This window comes from Limulus polyphemus, unplaced genomic scaffold, assembly GCF_000517525.1.
Source record: "Limulus polyphemus unplaced genomic scaffold, Limulus_polyphemus-2.1.2 Scaffold5, whole genome shotgun sequence".
NCBI classification, from domain to species: Eukaryota; Metazoa; Arthropoda; class Merostomata; order Xiphosura; family Limulidae; genus Limulus; species Limulus polyphemus.
Window position 1 is genome coordinate 2267852 of NW_013665615.1, and position 10913 is coordinate 2278764.

At 33.2% G+C, this 10913-nt stretch overlaps 1 long non-coding RNA gene across 1 annotated transcript; it reads left to right on the plus strand.

Moving 5' to 3' along the window:
* Positions 1-4056: 4056 nt before the first annotated feature.
* LOC111083648 lies at positions 4057-9865 on the plus strand. The gene is made up of 3 exons (XR_002609168.1): positions 4057-4143; positions 4397-4400; positions 9856-9865. It is a non-coding gene; the product is annotated as an uncharacterized LOC111083648 (long non-coding RNA).
* The last annotated feature ends 1048 nt before the right edge of the window (positions 9866-10913 follow it).

A 10913-nucleotide genomic window follows, 5' to 3' on the forward strand; every position in this document is an offset into this window, starting at 1 on the left:
TTTCTGAAGTTTATAGTAAACCAACTATAGGACCCAATAATAGATACTGTTTTTTGGCGCGGCGCGTTGGTTATATTTATAGGCGTGTGGAGAGTTTCTCAAAATTTCAGTTTTACGTAACAATACTAACGCTAACACTAGCCTTGACATACACACATATATTGTTGATTCTTACACTCGAGAACCTTCTCGCAATCTGCAGATTTGAATTCCCACCAAACATGGTCGCCCTTTTAGCCGTGGGAGTGTTATATAGTGACGGGCAATCCCATTATTCGTTGGTAAAAGAGTAGCCCAAAAGTTGGTCGTGGGCGGTGATGACTAGCTGTCTTCCCTCTAGTCTTTCACTGATAAATTAGGGTCAGCTAGCGCAGATAGCCCTTGTGTAGCTTTGCGCGAAATTCAAAAACAAACAAACAAACGTGAATCTTCTACAACTTTAGAGAATAGGCGGGAGTTTCACAATACATATTTAACAATATAAGTTATGTACATTTCTAAAGATAAATTTAATATAAACAAACATCAATATTAAAATAAATATATAATAATAAATCCGTCACACTTGGCACTTCTGCACTCTGTAAATTGCAGATAACTACAGAACAGTGAAAGTAGTTATTAAATAATTTACTTGAAAGAGTAAATCAATAATTGCAATAAATATAGTTCAAAAATTAGTATAATTTTTACAAATTTCAAACCAATTTAATTTAAAAGCACCCGTGAAAAGTGAAGGAATTAAATAGTATTTTTTCTCGAACAACTCTCCTAATTTTGAAATGATAGAGTAGAGGGACAGCAGCTAGTCAACAGCACCCTGGGCCGGCCCTTGGGGTGGGCGATGTGTAGCCCGCACAGGGCACGAAACCCTAAAGGGCGCCAAAATCAACATTGCAATTAGTGGTTCATTTCCGTTTTACGGAACAGGGGCGCAAGTATTCAAAGTTCGCACAGGCCACAATTTTGCCTAGGGCCTGCTCTGATAGCACCCACCGCTAACGCTTGGGCTACTTTAATTTAACTAGATGAATTTTAACGCAATGACGCCCCCAATGTGCAGAGTGCGATTTTACAGCAACGACGTTATTTATGGACCCTTGGATTCACAATTCGGTACACTAATCAGCACACCCAGTCTATGACGTTTGATGCTGTGGTTATAAGTTCCTCTTTTTTTTTCTGTCCTGGTTTTGGAATTGTTGTTGAAGTTTTAAAAACAGTATTATCTCAGTATCTTCAACCATCTGAGGTTCATAAAAATCATCAATAATTAAAAAATATCATAATCATAATCATACTATAATATAGTTCATTTTACTATCAGAAATGAGGAAAACATCAAATTCCTAGAGATAAATGCAAATTTTATGCTAACCTTTATCTTCATATCTCTGGAATTTGCAAGAAAGCTTCAAAACATTTTCAGTTTTAAGAATAATAGGTCAATATCTCTCACAACAGAAAAAAATTGTTATACATAATTATTTTATTGGCTCACATTATAACCACTGTCCTCTTATCTGGCATTTTTACAATTAGAACATATCTAATGAAATTGATAAAAGTCAACGAAGACAGCAAAGATTTATCTATCACGATTGTGAAAGTCCTATACATAAATTTTTAAATGATGCATATGCTACATTTTTACATGCTAAATGTATTTACTATATGGCACTCTTACAATTTTAAACATGATTTCCTCTAGTCATATATAATACCTTATTAAAATTAAACATTTTTCCTATTATTTTAGACAAAACACTTGTCAGAGTAGACCTTCTTCAAGTCAAACCACAAGGTATGGATTTGATCTCTCTCTCTCTCTCGTATCAACTCACCCGAGTTTGGAACAATCTTCCAAATGATTTTAGAATAGTTGAGGAATTTCTCAGATTTTAGTAAACTTATATATAACTGTGACTGCCCCATATACGCCTGCAAAGTTTGCAAAACATGATTTTATATTTGCCTAAAAGTTTTATCTTTAGTTTCTTTCAATATATTTCTTATGCTATCAATAGGATTGTACGTTTCAATACTTTACTCCCATCTTTGGTTGTAAAATCTTATACTTCGCCTTCATGTAATCTTTCAATCCTATGCTTGAGCGTATAAAAAGCGCTCAGGGATAAATTATCATGATACAAGAAACGTATTCAACCATTAGAAATATAATTTGGACTGATGATGCTGTGACAGCGCCCTAGGAATCGATTTTCGGGTTCCTGCTCTATTTCAGGGTGCCTGCCGAAGATACTATAGTCAGTGGAAGCTTACATCCACCTCTAACAATAATAACCACATAAAAATGTATTCTATACTTTCTCTTGAAATTTTTGCAGATAAGGATAATTCTGCCTCTTTAAACCTGTGGTACACTACGATTTTTGATATTTAGTGATTTTGGCATATTGTATTATTTTGTTGTTATACATATATGTGTGTGTGTGTATGTATATATATATATATGTGTGTGTGTGTGTGTGTGTGTGCGTGATTTGAGGAGTAGAGCATCAACTACTACAGACAAGAGGAAGGGGCGCTGTAAGTAGTTAGAGGGTTTGTTGCCAGCCACGCCGCCAGAAGGCGACACAAGTGTGTCGACTTCAGTGTGGAAGAGGTAGAGACGATTATGTAATAGACACCAGAGGGTGCGGTGCTAGGACAGGTGGAAGACAGAGAGAGCATTGCTAGGAGTGACGTCATAGTTCCGCAAAGTGGAACCAGAAGGTGCTAGTATCCTAGGGAAGAGTGATATCATATTTTGATACCAGAGGACCTGCTACTATAGACGGACGGTTCTACTAATATTCTATAGGTGGACGGCATTTCTAAGGTTTCTAAAGGCGTTATTACTAAAGTTTTGTATATTGATGGTGTTATTAAGGATTGCGTTACTGAAGTTCTATAGGCGGATGGTGTTATTAATGTTTTACAAAGAGGACCTGTTACTATAGACGGACAGTGTTACTAAAGTTTATATTAAGATGCTAAGTAAGTAAGGTTTTATATGTGGATACTGTTACTGTACATTTCTATTATATATTTCTATAGGCGTACTAGGTGGATTATGTATGTTTTACAAAGGCAGATAGTCCCATAGGATTCTATACAGATTTCAACTTATGTTTATGTATTTATTGCATACATTTTACAAAAGGCAGATGTGTTTCTTTAGGCGGATGGTCTTACTAGATATATTGTGCATGTCTTACCAAGATGGATACTATTATTAAAATCATATATATGTATTGTGTTACAAAGGGCAATTTGATTTCAAATGTCTAGATTTATTTATGGCAGTTTCCACTTACAAAGGTTTACAGTGTTTCTATGGTCTGAAGATGTTATCATTACAAGAATAGTGTTACTTTAGGCAAACAATATATCTATACTTCTATAGGAGTTTAACTCATCTACTGTTTCACTTTCACAAGTAAAACCCTTATTTCAACAAGACAGCTATTATAACATACATATTATCCATTATTTGAATGAGACAGTTATTATGGCCAATAATTTACTTTATATATTTTTATTGTCCTGAAAAGGACGCAAGTTAATTCTCTATATAATTTAACGTACAGTTTCACTTTATAAGTATATATTTACTTATAACGTACGTTTCAATACTTATAATGTCTGGAATAAGACTTATTCTTATATGAATCCTCTATGTAGGATTTCATTCATATCATTTTACTAAAACTAAATATAATAAATGAATGACTTGCTGTTTAGCCAATCATTCTGCCATTCTAAATTTGATAGAAGAAAGAGAACCTTATCAGATGCCATATTAATACCATGATAATCAAACTGATATGTAAACAAAATAGATGGGATACAACATGAATTACATGATTCCGTCCTTCTAAGAGAAAATCTTAAGTTTTGCTCTGTACAATTACAGTAATGTTTGAGATCCACTGTTAAAATTCCTCCCATTCTGTTTAAGAAAAAGTGATACCTTCCTTGATTGGATAGTTTTCCTTTTCCAGAGTCGTTAAACTGCCGAATATGAATGTTCAAATTATTCTCGTAACTTGATAGATTGATGTAACTGCTCATTCCCAATAGGATAGGCATGAGATGAATCAGGTGCTTCTTCACGTTGTATTATAGTAGAGAAACCTAGTTGTCATATTTTCTATTTTATTGGTTCTTCTTCACTGCTGGATTTGATCTTTTTCGCCATTTCATTAACTGTAAGCAACATTTATTTTCTTTCTAATCGACTATAATATTGTTGTATATAATAATAATACACAGCAACGTCTTTCATTAAAATAATGAATATGACTGAAAACAAACATTACTATGTCAAATAAACACAGAAAACAGTTTTATAAGCAAAGAAATATATGTAACAATATAGTTACGTTTAAAGACTGGTTTATAATTCTTTCTTCAGTGTAGTAGAACTGCACCAGTCTGATTATTAGTGGTGAAAGGGACAGGGTATTTATATTTGAAAAGTAACCCATATTTGACTGCACTTTAGACTGTTTGTTGTAGACTGATATTGAAAATTAGGATATGTTTTAGCTTGTAACCGAGATTATCAACACTAATCAGAAACAGCTAACTCTGTCACCATTCGAATACATACAAACATAATTCGTTGTATTTTATAATGAAATCTTGAACATCATGCATTTTACATGTTGATTATTTACTGACTTTTAAATTCAGTGACATACAAAAACTATTTAAAGTATGGTGAACATTAAATTTATGAAGAAAATATATGATTTTGTAGAGTTTGATCCGTTTATTTTCAATATTAGGTATGTTGTAAATACATAAATAGTGACAATGTGTTTTAATAGACTTGGTCAACTCAGAATTGACCTTTGTCATATATCTGTCAACGACCTCGACTAGTTCTATTGCTATGCAATATTTCATCTGATATATATATAGATATATATATGAACACTAAATATAAAATGTTACCATAGCATGCCCTCCAGTGATACGGTGGTATGTATGCGGACTTGCGACACTAGAAACCGGATTTCGATACCCGTGGTGGGCCGAGCACAGATAGCCCATTGTTTAGTTCTGTACTTAACTTCAAACAAACAAACAAAAAATACCATAGCATTGTTTCGTATCTGTTCATTATATTTTCCGAGTCTAAAACATCAATGAAAATTATAAAATGAAATAAATAAAATAGTAATTAAACTGATATTTTGACCAATTGTTGTAAAGTACAGACTATATAAAATTTTATACTGAGTTGGAATAAACAAATAGTGATATGGATATAATCTGTACGAAAGCTAGTCAAATAAAATTATAAATTATGATGTTTATAGTATATTAGTGTACCTGCAGTTTTGTTAAGTATGTATGATACTTGTTAATTTTTACTTACATGACAGCATAGTGGGCTATGACGAAACATTGAGTTATATAATTCATCTTACCGAAACATTGTTTCGAAATCTTTGCGAGAAAGATGTCATTGAAATAATCACTTGCTTCATAATTAAAGGCCTTTCTACGATTAGGTTCATTTGTGAAAAATGTATTTGGAAACTAAATTTAAATAAACATGATGTTTTGAAAAATACGGAAACATAATTTCTGGTTCGTAGAAACGAAAGCGTTACTTGGTTTAGTGTTAGATGAACACAAGGGCAAACTTGTCATCAACTGTTATATTTAAATAGTCCACATCGTTTGTATGTGTGACCACGTGTTGACTTTTGTATTTCCTAACAGACAGCAGTCTTGACGTCAGACAGAAGTTATCTTAAAGTTTTATGAATTTTAATTGCATAGAACATCAAATGAATGGTAAGTGTTGCTATTTTAGATAGACTCTATAATAGTAAAATGATTGGATAAGTCGTTCATTTATTATATTTAGTTGTAGCAAAATGATATGTATGAAATCATACATAGAGGATTAACATAAGAATATGTTTTACGCCAGTCATTATAAGTGGTGAAACATGCATTATATGTGAATATATACTTATAAAGTGACTATTCTTCTTTTCCTGAAGAAGAATAGTTAACTATTCGAAAGCGCTCGAGTTTTGGCTCTTATTTTTAAGTCTATTACACTTTATATGTGATTCTTTGTGCTAACTCTGTTATCAAAAAAAAAATACTTATAAAGTGAAACTGTGTGTTAAACTATATAGAATTAAATGATCGTCCTTTTTAAGACATTAAAAGCATATAAACTGTCTCATTCAAATGATAGATATGTATGAACTGATATATTTTATAATAGTTGTCTCGTTGAAATAAGGGTTTAACTTGTGAAAGCGAAACAGCAGATGTATTAAAATGCTATGGAGCTATAGAAACATTGTCTTCCTAAAGTAACATTATCCGTAGTAACACCTACTTATAGTCAAAAGTTTTAGTCTTCAAATTTTTATCACAAACTTTATATGATAAGCTCTTATATTCTTAAGGTATCTTACCTTTCATATTTCTCTTGCAACGTGTATATTATCAGTTTTGCATAATTCACGCAACGCATAGATTACCTATTCCATGTGATTCATGGAATACGTAGGATACAGTTCTGCTTGATTCATGCAATACGTTCTCCCTGATGATAAGAGCTAACAAAGCGTATCTTCTTTACTTTGTCAAATAGACAGTTGAAGAGAATATATGCGAGACTGTTACTTTAAAAAGTTTCAGTCTCTAAGGAATAACTGGGTTTTCTAAATTTGCAATTAATTTTCAATCACTATTTGTTCAGCTTTCATACTATACATCAAGTCTGTTTTGTAATGAAAATCTGATTTCTGCTTTTATTCATTCTATTACCTTAATAGTTTTTGTAAATTTCTGACACTTTTAAAGCTAGTTAGAAGATAAGCATCAACAGATAGAATTCAAGCTGATGATGAGTGTAATGCACGATAATTCTGGTGATAGGGCTGGCATGCATGAAAGAAACATACGTGACCAGTTGCCTACATTTTGTGAAAGTGATATAGATGTGCTTTTCTGTGTTAAAATAGAGGAATGACAGTCACAGAATGTGGTGAGGAAACTACTTCCTGCATTATCTCAAAAAAATGGCATTGGTAGCAAACAATAAGATTAGGAGCACTGGCAAATTAAAGTATGATGTAGTAAAATCATTAATTTTAGATATGTATGAGTTAAGTCCAGAAACTTATTGTAGGCAGTTTAGAAAGTTAGAAAAAATGGCAAACGAGACATTTAAAGAAAACGGAACTAGGATGCAGGACTTGCTAGTTGAATGGATTGAAGGATCTAACTGTACTGGAGATTCTGACAAGATTCTAGATGCAATGTTGCAAAACCAATTTTTGACAAAATTACCAACATAATTAGTACTATGGTAAAAGGTAGTAATCCAGCAAGTGCACGTTAGACAGTGATATGGTGAATGAATATGTAGTGATGAGAAAACATAGTGATTTGAAAGTGGGAGAAAATCAAGCAAACACCGAAAATAGTAAAGAGAACTTTTCTGCAGAGTTATTTTGTAAATAAGGAGAGAAATTACAAACCTTTGCCAAAATGTTTCATATGTAACCAAGTTGAGCATGTAGTTAAATTCTTCAGTATGTTGTATTGAAGGAAGAGAAAATTTTACAACTAAATTTTTAGAAGAAGTGATGATAGATGGGCAAGCCATAAATGCATCAAAGGATATTGGTGGTTGGAAACTCTGGTTAGAAAAGAGTTAAAGAAAATCAATTTACATGTGACATATATAATTGGGTTTAGTACCACAACAGGAGGTCAAGGTATGCTGTTCCACTAGCTAAAGTCACATTGAAATGTCAAGCTTTTGAAGGTGATATAGTCATAAAAGTGTAATGAGGTAGAGCTGTCGGGTTATAAAATACACCAATAGCAGTGGTAACACATAGCCAAAGTTTCCAAATAACAAATAAAATTAAAGAAAACTCTGAAACACATGTAGGAGTTAGTGAAGAAATAAATCATCAAGTAAATAATATAAATAATGACGAAACTTTAACTGCTGTTAGAATAGGGAATACTGATCGAGAACAACTAATTAAATGACAGTTACAAAATGAGTTTGGATAAGTGCCGCAAAGAAGCCGTTATAGAAGAACCAGAAGAAACTAAGTTTGGGCAAAATTATTATTACCGGCAGGAATGAGTGTTAAGGTGTAAATGTAATTGAAATGATGCAGCAGACGGTATGGATTAAATTGTACTCCAAAAGGAATGTAGACAGGCAGTACTAGAGTTAGGGCATGATGCGATGTTGATTGGACGTTTAGATATAGCTAAAACGGAAGATAGGATCAGTGAAAACTATTGGTGGTCAGGTTAGAGGAAGGGGCTAAAAGGAAAACATTTTCTACCCCTCATAGATTGTTTGAGTTTAATGTGATACCCATGGGAACAAATAATGCTGCAATATCATTTCAGATGCTAATGAATAACATCTTGTGGAGCTTAGGGGAGTCAGTTACAGTTATATATATTACATTTGCATACACAGTAATAATTGGGATGAGCACCTAAGAATGTTGATGGAACTACTAGACAGGTTGAGTAAAGCAGGCTAAACAGGAAAACGAAGTAAATACGAGCTTGTGGCAGACTGCATAAAGTATCCAGGTCACATGATGGATAAAGGATTGATTGCCCCTGTAAAGGCAAAGATAAAAGGTATTAGAGATTTTGATAAACTAGAACAAAGAAATGAGTTAGATGATTTCTTGGGATAGTATGGTATTACAGGAAGTTTATTCCAAGGTCTATGGAAATAATAGTTCCAATCACAGCATTATTCTGTAACTCATGACCAAAATGTGTTGCGTGGATGAGGCCGGTGAGATGGCTTTTAGGAAGTTAAAAGAAGCCAATTTCACATAGCTATAAAGAGACATTAGCCACCATTGTGCAAACTGATGCACCTAATAAAGCTATAGGATAGTACTGAGTAAAATAGGTAAGGATTGTATGGAGCATCCAGAGGTGTATTTAAGCCAGAAATTACCAGCACGCAAGAAAGCTTTAACTACCACTGAAAAGAGTGCTTGGAAGTCATGTCGGGCTTCACAAATTAAGACCCTTTCTCTCAGGTAAAGCATTTGTCGTGAAAATGCACCATAATCTTTTAATGTGGTGCACAGAGTGAAGAATGAAAACAGAAAACTGCTGCAATGAAATATGTTATTACAGGAGTTTAATTTTGCAGTGCGTTATAGACCTATGAGTGGCCATCAATATGCAGATACCCTCTCGCACTTGAGTTTAATAAGTTCAACCTGTGACCTTGCTCTGGTTAAAACTAATATGTATTGTGTATAAATATGGGACTTAAGATCATCCAGCTAGGGTTAAAACTGGTATTGTGTGTAAACGTCTGGTTATGTAAATGAAAGGAAGAGTAAGGATTTATAAATTTACTGGTTCGAACCCTAAACATTAAATGTGGAATGGAGATTATTTTCCACTTAAATGTGTGTGTGTGTATTTAGAAAGAGTAGGATAATAGACCCGAAGTTCAGACTCTGGGATAATATCGCGATTAGAAAAAAACACAGCCGAGATTGAATGCAATCTGTACTTTTACATAAAAATTTATTTTATTTTCTATTATGTATATCCATGAAGCGTTTGATAATTTGTTACCACCTGATTATTTTTGTACTTTGCTTTCATTATTAAAGGGTTTTATTTTATTTTCGTATATATTTAAATGTTAAAGGATTTGTTTTGTATATCATATTAGGTTAGCTGTCCCCTTCTCCTCCAAAGGAGATCAAAGATTTTTGTTTTGTTCTGCTTAATTTTTAACTTTTTGTTTAAAGTTTTTTCTTGTCTTACTTGTTTGTATTGTTATGCAAGTGGTTTACTGATGCAAGGACGAGTTATCTAAATTTCTTGACTGACATGCGAGTAAATTTCAATTGGGTTTTGTATCCTGAAATTAGCTATGGCTGAGTTGGCCTTAATTTAAAGGGAGAAATGTGGTGCAGGATATTATCATATGTTTGATATCCCCTTAGTGAATATGTAAAAGTTTTCAAAATTTATGTTTACTTCTATTTTCGGTTTGAACGTTGAAAGTCGATCAAATAAACAACTTAAGATCCCCTCACTCTAGTTGTGCATGAAACCAGGTTCACTCTCATTGGTCATTAAATATATTTTCTTGCAGGAAAGATAGTTATAATATGATATGTGATGCCCCAAAAAAACAGCTACCTTTTCTGTCAATGAACCAAATAATGCCTCGGGGGCTTAGCCACCTTTGTACTTAAGCAAGAATGGTCTTGGATCACGTAAGTGATGTGTGAGTCGTTAGCAGCTTGGTTTTGTTTTGGCTTTCTTCTATAACAAAGACTTCAACTTTTGAGATTGAGATTGGATGTATCATTAGAGCTTTGCTTTTAGATTTATTTTCTAGGCTTTCTTTTAAATTCAGGGTGTCCTCACACTGCCTTGGTGAAAGAAAACCAATGAAGTTCTCTCTCTCACACACACACGCATGCACACACATAAAAAGACACTTCCTGTGTTTAAGTTCAGCTTTGATTTATGTTTGTAATAAAGATTGTTAATTTGTGATTTTTTTTGTGTATCTCTCTTTTTGTGTGTGTATGTCAGGAAAGTTAACTCCATACTTCATAGTATATTATTTAGAGAACCTCCTGTTATTGGGGATCCTCCTCGTTTCCTCTTCGAAAATTCACTGTATCTGAGAATACAACAATGGGAAATCCTTGATTTAAAAGTATTCCTCACAGTAACACAAGAAAGGAATTGGGGTAACGCTGAAAGAGACTTTACTAATGGATTGATCTACAGAATGAGCGATAAAACAGTTTTATTCACTTAGGCTTATATTATCTATAAAGGGACCTACAGGACTTGGTCCATTTTCATAAGTCTTGTATCGAAAT